The following is a 9,700-nucleotide window of genomic DNA, read 5'->3' on the forward strand; positions in this document are numbered from 1 at the left end:
ATAATCACACATCCTGAGTGTTTCCATTGAAAAGGAACACCAGACGGGGATGCCCACTGTCTACATTGATTTTTTCCCTGATACTAGAACTGCTGGCGGCATGGGTCAGAGGGGATGTTTTATTAAGGGGATTGAAATAGGCCAAGGGACAAGAAGACAGGATATCCCCCTATGCAGATGATATCCTGCTCTACTTAGCAGCCCTGTGAAATCACTTCACAGGATTTTGAATATCTTCCCAAATTTTTGGAAATACTCGGGGTACTTGATGAATTGGTCAAAATCTGGGCTTTTCTCACTACAAGGGCTGGTTCCAAAACTTCCACTGGGGTGTGAGGTGGATGTGGTGAAGGTTGAGTTCCACTATTTGGGAATCTACGTCACCCTGGATCCTAATATTTTCCACACTAAAAATCTAGTTTCCCCCTGATTAGGCTGAGGAACGATGTTAAATACTGGAGCACCCTGCCCCTCGCCCTACTGGGTTGAGCTGCACTTTAATGTTTTTTTTTTTAATGTTTTCATTAAAGTTTTCAGCACTAGAGAAGACATAAACATACATATAATATCATCATCCTTATCAGCAATATATCTGTATAGAAATTAGTACTAAGCTGCCCTTTTTAAAATGCTTGCGCTTCCTCGGTTTTTATATATATACTCCAGAACTGCCCGATAGAAATACCAGAGTCCTATTTCAGGAACGTTGAGAGCGAAGTGAGGTCTTTGCTGTGGGTTGGGATGGCGCCCCGCGTAGCCCTGCATAAATTGACTAGGAGTTGGTACGATGGGGGTATCGCTCTCAGAGGAGTGCGCCTCCAATACTGGGCTTCACAGGGGTGGTGAATTACTGGATTTATCGCCCCCAATAGACCGAGCTTATCTTCTGAATAAATACCAGATGGGGAGAGAGGGATATCTAGGGGCCCTCTATTCCAAGGCCAAGAAGGGCCGAGTGTTCGGCCCTACGGCTCAAATTATAGCTATCTGGAGGCAGGTCAAAAGGAAACTCTGCTGGCTGGATGTCCTAACTCAGGCCACCCTGCTGTGGTCGACCCAACAACTTGGGACATTTTGTGGTCCACCCATGTTTGACAATTGGGACACTATCGGTATTTCTATCATCGGTCACCTTTGGAAAAAATGGAAAACGACTATGACCTGGCCGGGGCGAGGTTTTCTGCTACCTGTAAATCTGCCACGCTCTTACTGCTGCACTCTCGGAGACTGGGGAAGTGCCGAAGGTGCCAGAGTCCTTCCCCCTGGAGGATAGGATACTCTCTGAACCCCTGCTGAAAAAAGCAATATCACTGAACTATAAGTTATGGAACAACCTGCCAGACCCACTTCGGAGCCTTCGCGAACAATGGCAGGCTGACATAGGCCCATTAGAGGGCTAGGATTGGCAATATGCACTTATGTCTCTGGGAGAGGCAGCCATTCCTCTTAAATTCCGACTTACTTAATTGAAGGTACTGCGCATATCGTAATTCACAGGGGCCACAATTATGAAGATTGGACACAGGTAAGATGCACTTTGCCTAAAACAGTGCCTCGAGGAGGCCATTAAGTTTCTTTAGGATGGAGCTACACGACTAATGCACAGAGCCATTGGTAATGATATCCAGCTAACACAGAGATTGGGGCTTCTGAACATTTGGGAGGTAACCGACCTCACTGTAGTGGAACAGCAATGGGTCGCCCTGGGTTATCCATTGGTAAAACGTGCAATTGATATGCATTGGGGTGCAGCTGAGAAGCCGGCCATGGGGGATGGGCTAAGGAGCAGGAGAAATGCAAGATTGCTGAAAAAGAAGTATTTAAATCCAGAGGATGCCCCAAGAAGTGGGACAAAAAATGGGGCAAATGGAACACTTACCGAGGATAATATGCACCTCTCCCACTGTGGAGATGGAGATGCGAGAACAAAGATGGAACAGACATTTATGAGCAAGGTTACGAGTGTGTACCAATATATGAAAACTGTAATTTGTTCTATCTGTAAAGGTGTTTTATATTATATTGATACTGTATTAACGGTGACTGCTCAGTTCTATAAAATAATAAAAACATCTTTAAAAAAAATAAAAAAAATCTGCATAATTTCAGCACAATTACAATTTCTGAGTCAGCTGTCATCCAAAGTACATCAGGTGCCACAACCAAGTGGGACTCCTTATTGTATTCTGGCCTAAATCCTGCCTGAGCTTGAATTTTAGAATTCTGTATTAAATTGGATTTTTACCTGTAGAGTACTTTTACTCGACGAGTTCCCATATGTTTGGCTAATATTGGAAGTAGAGAACAAGGGCAGTAGTTTTTTAATACTGCTGGGTCTGATACCAGTTTTATTGAGATAGGGGTAACCTAACACATTGTTGTGCGGCCTTTTAAGCTCTGAGTGAATATTCCCGATTCATGCCCTAATATAGGTACAATTCACATTGCCCTTATATAGGCATCGAAATCAAGCCCTTATGTGGGTATAGCCCATACTACTCAAATACAGGCATGGCTACTTCCACCCGTACCAAACGTCACAACGATTTCTTGGAAAATCAGCTTAAGCAGTTAGGGAACTTCCCCTCGCTTGAATATTGATTTGTCAAAGAACTCAGTTACTTTACAAAGAACAACTATTCCCTAGGGGTCCTTTCCTGACATTCATATGCCCAACTTTACGTCAAACTATGGCATTCCTAAACACCTTAAAAGGTAGAAATATACCTTCACTTGCTATGGCAAACTATGGTGGTTCGGAGCAGTTAAAAATCCTACTTGCCTGACGCAGCTCGCTACAGCAAGTGCAGAAGGAAGCCGACTTTCCAGCTGACGCACTGATCAGGAAGCTGCCTTTCTCCTGTCGAGAATCCAGCTCCAGTGTTTCCGGCTCCTCTTGCGGGGTGTTGGGAAAACGAGTCCAGAGACAGAGATACCAGACCTCCTTCATTCTAACCAAGGTATGGAGCTGATTAAAACCTAGAGAAACCTTTGGTAGATTCTTGGAAAAAACTAAAACTTATGCTACACAATATTTACTTCTTCTCGCGTACTAGACTTAGGTTAGGTACATTGGGGTAGGCGTATTTTAGAAGCACCAGTAGAGTATTTTAGTCTGTTATTTATGTATGTATTTTTATATGGCTTAGAAACCATACAATGCTCTTACAGTATTATTTCATACTACTGTTTACGCTCTACGCATTATACTTTGCAGTCTGCAGAACGATTGTAGCAGTTCACCTCTTTTGCATGAGAAAGAAGACTGTTCAATAAACCCTTTTTATTGAAAACGCCTGTCTCACTATTTCTCTGCAACTCTGTAGAAACGAAGCATGCACGATTGACTGAGGAAAAAACGTATCTATTGTTTCCGCGACTCAGAGATATATTCTTGGGAAACAAGGTTGTCATGTTTATGCTGTTGTCAGAAACTAATCCCTTCTTGTGTATTCGAGAAAGTTTCTAGTGACCTCTGAGTTAGCTGGCACACACACAATTAAGTTTAGTATATTTGATAGAGACCTAGTTGATCTCAGTCCTACTTCTGATCTATAGGATATATTATTCCAATGCGCAGAGCCTATTGGGAATATAGGAACTACACTACATGGTGCCCAACGTATGGTAAGGCACTAATTTAACGCTAGATACTAAAGTAACTCAGTCGTGCTTTTCTCAGAGACCCCTTTTCCGTAAATACTCCAATAGACGTCTGGAGTGGGTAAAGGGTTAGTTTTTGGTTTTTCAACATTGAAGGATATAGTGTTCCAAAATATTGTGCCCCTTATCTTTGTTTCGTTGAAACTTGCTCTGCAACTTTCATTAAACAATGTTGAATAACGGTGACAACACCGAAACTGGTGGAGCTGCAGCCGATGCAGCCGTACAAGTTTTAAACTTTACAGGTTTCCAAGAGACCGACGATGATGCTATAAGCATTCCAGGAGGTGTTTGAATTTTTTGCCGATTTTCAGCTTCTTCTGCCGCCATTTCTGCCCCATCTTTCTTTTTGTTCCCTGCTGCATTTGATCCTGTATTTGCTTTAGGAGCCATTGCGCCTCTTCGCCTCTCTCTCCTACTATGCCACCAACTTTGGGAGCCGCGGTCCTTACAGCCTTCCACAAACTCCGCCGAGAACTCCGCTCTGCTCCGCGGACTCACGCCGATGCTCCGCAGCAGCCATCCAGCGGATCCGCGGTAGGTAAGAGGAGAAAGCATCGTCTCCCAGACATGGAATTATTCACTTGTTTGCCATTTGCATTTCCCGGTTTGTAGATCGGGTAGCTACGGTGAGAAACAGATTCATTGGGGCTCCGTCCTGGTCCTCACTGCTCCGCTGTGTTCAGCCACAGCTAAGCGGGCGCCATCTTGCCTCTTCAAACACCTCCTGTTAAGAAACAACAGGTAACTGTCAGGACTAGACTGGCCACTGCAATAGCGGACATATTTATCAAAGGCGGTAAGGAGAAGGGGGCCAAGGAGGTTACACAACATGTAGGGGGAGGCCAGATTCAAGTGGCAGAGGGACACAGTTGGTTTAGAGGAGGCAATTCCTCCCCTCCAGATCACAGAAGTGGAAGATTTGGCAGCCGCTCCCCCAGCACGGATAATCACCCTAAGGGCCACGAAAGCACTGGATGTAGTGAATACAGGGAATATAGCTTTAAATGCTTCCACAACTATTGGACTGGTTGTTAGTAGTCAAAGCAGCAAGAACAGGCCAGGTTAGCTGTTGGAAAACAAGAAGCTATCTTAACTGCAGAATCTGGTAACATAGCTGGGGCGGACCCACCTGCGATCAATGCAGGCGGTCAGGGTTTCCATATGTCCAATAATGAAGCCTCCTTGGAAGCTGGCAAAGAAAAAGATAAGGAGAAAGTCCAGAGCAAATGTTTCTTCTCGGTATCGGAGGAGGGCGAATGGTCTAAAGATGATGAAGAGGAAGATCGTAGCTCTTTCCTGGAGGATAGTAATCTCAACTCGGAGAGCGATCCCGAGCGTCAGTCCCCGGCAAAAGCAGTTAAACCTCCAGCAGCGTTAAAAAGGCAAGAGCTCCCCCAGCGCGAGCTTAGCTGGGACCATTCTTCTGCAATGCCATTGCAGGGTAGCCCGTGTGGGGAAGCAGCGCAGATGTCACTCCTGGAGGTAATACATCAAGAGATCATCTCACATAGGGAGGAAACTCGCCAAGACAGTCGTAAATCCCAAGCCGCCATGTGGAAGATGCAGGGCATAGTCAGAAAGTTGTCCAAAGCCTGAATCAATCTGGGGGACCGGCTATCAAACCTCGAGGAAAGAGTTGTTTCAACGAAAACGGAGGCTGCAGTTGCCACAAGCAAGGTCGATGTCCAATGCTCCCAGGTAGAGGATATCCAGTGGAAACTGTAAGATATGGAGAAAAGGCTCACGTGGAATTATCTTAGGATCCTGGGGATACTGGAGGGAGCAGAAGGTTCAGACGTGAGAGTCTATACCATCAAACTTTTTGAGCAGGCGTTCCCTGAGCTTTCAAGTTGGAATTGGTCTGGGGAAATCCAGCAGGCACATCGTACCCCTTTCAGGATGCACAGAAATGCAAAGGAAGGGGATAAACCCAGGGCAATACTAATCTTTCTGGGTAACTTTGTGCTGAGGCAGGCGATCGCCGAAAAGGCAAGACCAGATGCAAAGAGGATCATTGAAGGGGTGGCTTTCTTTGTCCATCCGGACTTTTGACATGCGACTGTTGAAAGACGCTGGAGATTAAGGCAACTGATCAAGCCCTTTCAGGAGGAGAAGATGCAGGCCTACCTGATCAACCCGGCCCAATTAAAAATAATAAATGAAGGAAGGACACTATACTTTGCATCTGAAATCAAAGCAAAAGAGTACTTGGACTCTCAGGGAAAGTAATGTTATATAACGCTTGTCTTTTTTCTCCTTGGTCAATTAAATGCCACATAAAAGGATTGGGGGACCAGATGGCTGCGGGTCATAGTTAAAAGGTTTTAAGGGGTAATGAGTTTAACGGTTTTGGTTTTTCTTTACTTCTTCACTGTTCCGACTGTGATCAACACGTGCACAGACTAGGTCTGAGTGCTTCACGAGAGAGGGTGCAGGGGAGGGGAGGTGGGTTGGGGTCAGTGCTGGGAGGAGAGGGAAGGGACGGGGCGGGGAGGAGGGGGTTGGTAAGATGAGGAAACAAAAAAATGAGATAATTTGCTGCTTTGAGTACATTTGCTGCTTCTTGTTGGATTCAGGGAAATGCTTAGATAAGGCCCGGTTACATTTCTATCAGGAAAGTATAGTTCAAGAATATGCCAAACATTAAAATCTGTACAGTCAATGTGGGTGGGCTGAATGACTAGAGGAAGTGCCAAAGGTTGGCATATTTTGTCAAATATAATAATATTGATATACTCTGTCTCCAAGAGACTCATCTCCCCTGGACAAAAAGGAACCTGATGAATATCAGGGGTCTCGAGCTGCTGGCTTGTTCTTCCCAAACATCGACAGTTAGGGGTGTTGCCGTTTTAGCAAGATCCTCTTTAGGGTGGCCCAAGCGACTCAAGGTCGATAGTTCGAGGAGGTGGGTGATAGCCGAGCTTAAGTTAGGCTATACAATGTGCATAGTTTATGGTTCGATACAGGACGACCCAGAGATCTACGATTTCTTAGAAGGAGAGCTAGCCAGTTGGCCCACTCCCATTATAGTATGCGGGGATTTAAATATTTCGTGTTGACTGGAATAAGCAAGATACATATTCAGGATGGAAACCTAGAGTGTTCTGCGCTCTGGAAGCTCTCATGAGGTCACATGGGTTGAAGGATGTTTGGGGGGATAAGGAGCCACAAAACCCTGGTGATACGTATTTTTCAAGTCCATTTCAGAAACATACTAAGTTAGACTATTTTCTGATTTCCTCTTCTGAGCTAAATAAGGTTTGTATTAAGAAACTTCCGAAATCAATCTCGGATCATAATCCTCCGATTTTGGTTTGTAAAGTGGCTAAGGTAAAGAGGAAGTACACGAGCTGGACGTTCGAAAGGAGACTACTAGCCGATAATAGATTTGTGGAACACCACAGAAAGTGGTCGATAGAATTTTATGACGCAAACCGGTATAGTACGTCACGTAATTGAGTATGGGAAGCATTCAAGGCCTCCCTAGGGGGTGAATACATAAGTTGTTCAGCAAGGCTAAGGAGAGAGGATAGGAGAGAGATTGAGAGCCTTATGGGCGAACTAGCGGTAGTGGAAGAGCAGCACATCAAGGACATTAAACAAGGGGTAGATGGTCAGGAGAGCCAAAGCAGACTCACCACTATTAAAGCAGAGCTCCAGAGAATAGTAATACAGAAGGAAACCAGCGAATATCAATCTTCCAGGGAAAAGCGTTATGAAACAGGGAAACAGGCAGGGAGGGCACTGGCACTTCGGACAAGATAGGATAGGACCAAGAACATAATCTCCAGTATACATGAAGATGGGAATGAGTACACTGAGCCTAAGATTATATTAAGAGTCTTTAGGAACTTTTATCAAAAACTGTATGATGAGGAGGGCGGTACGAACGATCAGATCCCCGGATCGAGGTCCGCTACTAGATGAACAATGTAGGGAAGAGCTGGACAGAGATATGACCTTGAGTGAGATTACAACAGCACTACAGGAGTTAGCAGCCGGTAAGGCTGCTGGCCCGACGGAATCCCTTTGGAGGTTTATAAATGTTTAGAAAATGAGATTGCCCCAATCTTGTTGGATCTTTTTAATGGTATATTGTGCTCAGGCGGAATCCCAGATTCTTGGAAGGAAACGAACATTATTATATTTCATAAGAAAGGGAAACCCAAAGAGATCTCAGGGTCATATCGCCCGATTTCGCTTATCAACGCGGATACGAAACTATATTCTAAGGTCTCGGCTAAGAGATTAGATAGGATCATTGGCCGTCTCGTCTCCCTGTGGCAGCATGGGTTTGTGCCAGGTAGAGGCACGACAGACCATACTAGACGGGCTATTGCGTTGTTCGATGCCCATGGTGCCGCAGGGGAGAGATGGCCATGATCCTCCTCGACGCGTAAAAAGCTTTCGACCGCGTGGTCTGGGAGTTTTTGTGGGGTATTTTGGCTGGTAGAGCCTTCGGAAATAAAACTATGAGGGCTATCAAGGCAATGTATAAAGATCCGGTGGCTCGGGTTCTAGTAATGGGCGAGGGTTCCGATAAAATTGTAATTAAGAGGGGGGCGCGGCAAGGCTGCCCCTGCTCCCCGATTTTGTTTTCTATATACATTGACCCTCTGATACAGAAGATTCTAGCCTGCCAACAGATCAGTCCAGTGGTGCTTAATGGCTTCGCCACAAAATTGCTAGCCTATGCTGACGATCTGGCAGTAACAACTACGGATCCTCATCAAGCTATGCCGATTTTAGCTTAACTGGCCAAGGACTTCGGGAGTTGGTCAGGTAACCGGTTAAATGAGGGGAAAACCCAAATAATATGTACTAAAAACATTACTATGGCAGATGAAAGGTTTGTTGATTCAGCTGTATATCTTGGGGTGAGAGTGAATGCTACTGTGGATAAGATCATTGCAGATAACTATCTACCCCTTGTTGTTAAATCGATTGAAGCTAACCTGAAAAGAATAGATGTGTTACATCTCTCTTTGATCGGAAGGGTTAATGTCTTAAAAATGACTATGTTCCCCAAAGTGTTATACTTGTTTTGGGCCATTCCATTGCTGTTAGAGGAAGGTGTCCCATTGCTGTTAGAGGAAGGTGTAATTAGAAAACTAGAATCGGCTTTCATAAGGTTTATATGGAAGTATGACAAGATCAGACGCTCGATTAACCGTATGTCACTACCATTGGCAAGAGGTGGTTTGGCTATGCCGAACATTAGGCTATATCACTGGACATGCCTCCTGACACAAATGATTATAATGTTTCAATCCGACTCAATGCCAGTGGAGGGTCAGGGTGACAATCAGTGTCCCCCATCCATTTTCGAGCTTTTACTGGGGAGAAAGGCCCTCAGTGTATTGATGTGTGAAGAAGACCGTAGGTACTATAAGAGGGTCCGATATAAGATTATGAAAGGGGCGTGGGGGACTTGGAAGGCTGTTAGGAAATTTTTGAATATTCCAAAGATTACTGGTAACATCAACCTCTGGAATTCTAGCCTTTTCCCTCATCTGGGCCAGAGTAGTAACTGTTTGTTCTGGAAGGAGCATGGGGTGAGGAGTTTGGGGGATATTATGGTAGGAGATGATATCCTTGGTTTTGAAACATTACAGCAGAAATATGGTATTGCCCAAAACCATTGGTTTTTATATGGTCAAATCGTCCAAACACTGCTGGCTACTAGACCAAGGATCTGTCTTCCTACAGTTAATCCATTGGTTGATTTAATAAAGGGGGGAAATAAGATAAGAATAGCTTATAATTATCTGCAGTCGGGTCTTCAAGACGATCTGGAGAAAACCGAAACCACACTGTCGCAAAAGCTGGGGGACCCAGATATAGATTTGAATCTTGCCCTACTTTTAAATAAGAAACTATTTCGGTCCTCAAACGTGAGGGCCCAACATTACAAGACTCTGTTTAACCTTTATTACACCCCCGCAAAGTTGTTTGACTGGGGGGTTAGGGAAGATGACAGATGCCCTAGGTGTAATGTTGGCCCTGCAGAGTTATTGTATATGTTCTATCATTG

Source organism: Lissotriton vulgaris, chromosome 1_1, assembly GCF_964263255.1.
Source record: "Lissotriton vulgaris chromosome 1_1, aLisVul1.2, whole genome shotgun sequence".
NCBI lineage: Eukaryota > Metazoa > Chordata > Amphibia > Caudata > Salamandridae > Lissotriton > Lissotriton vulgaris.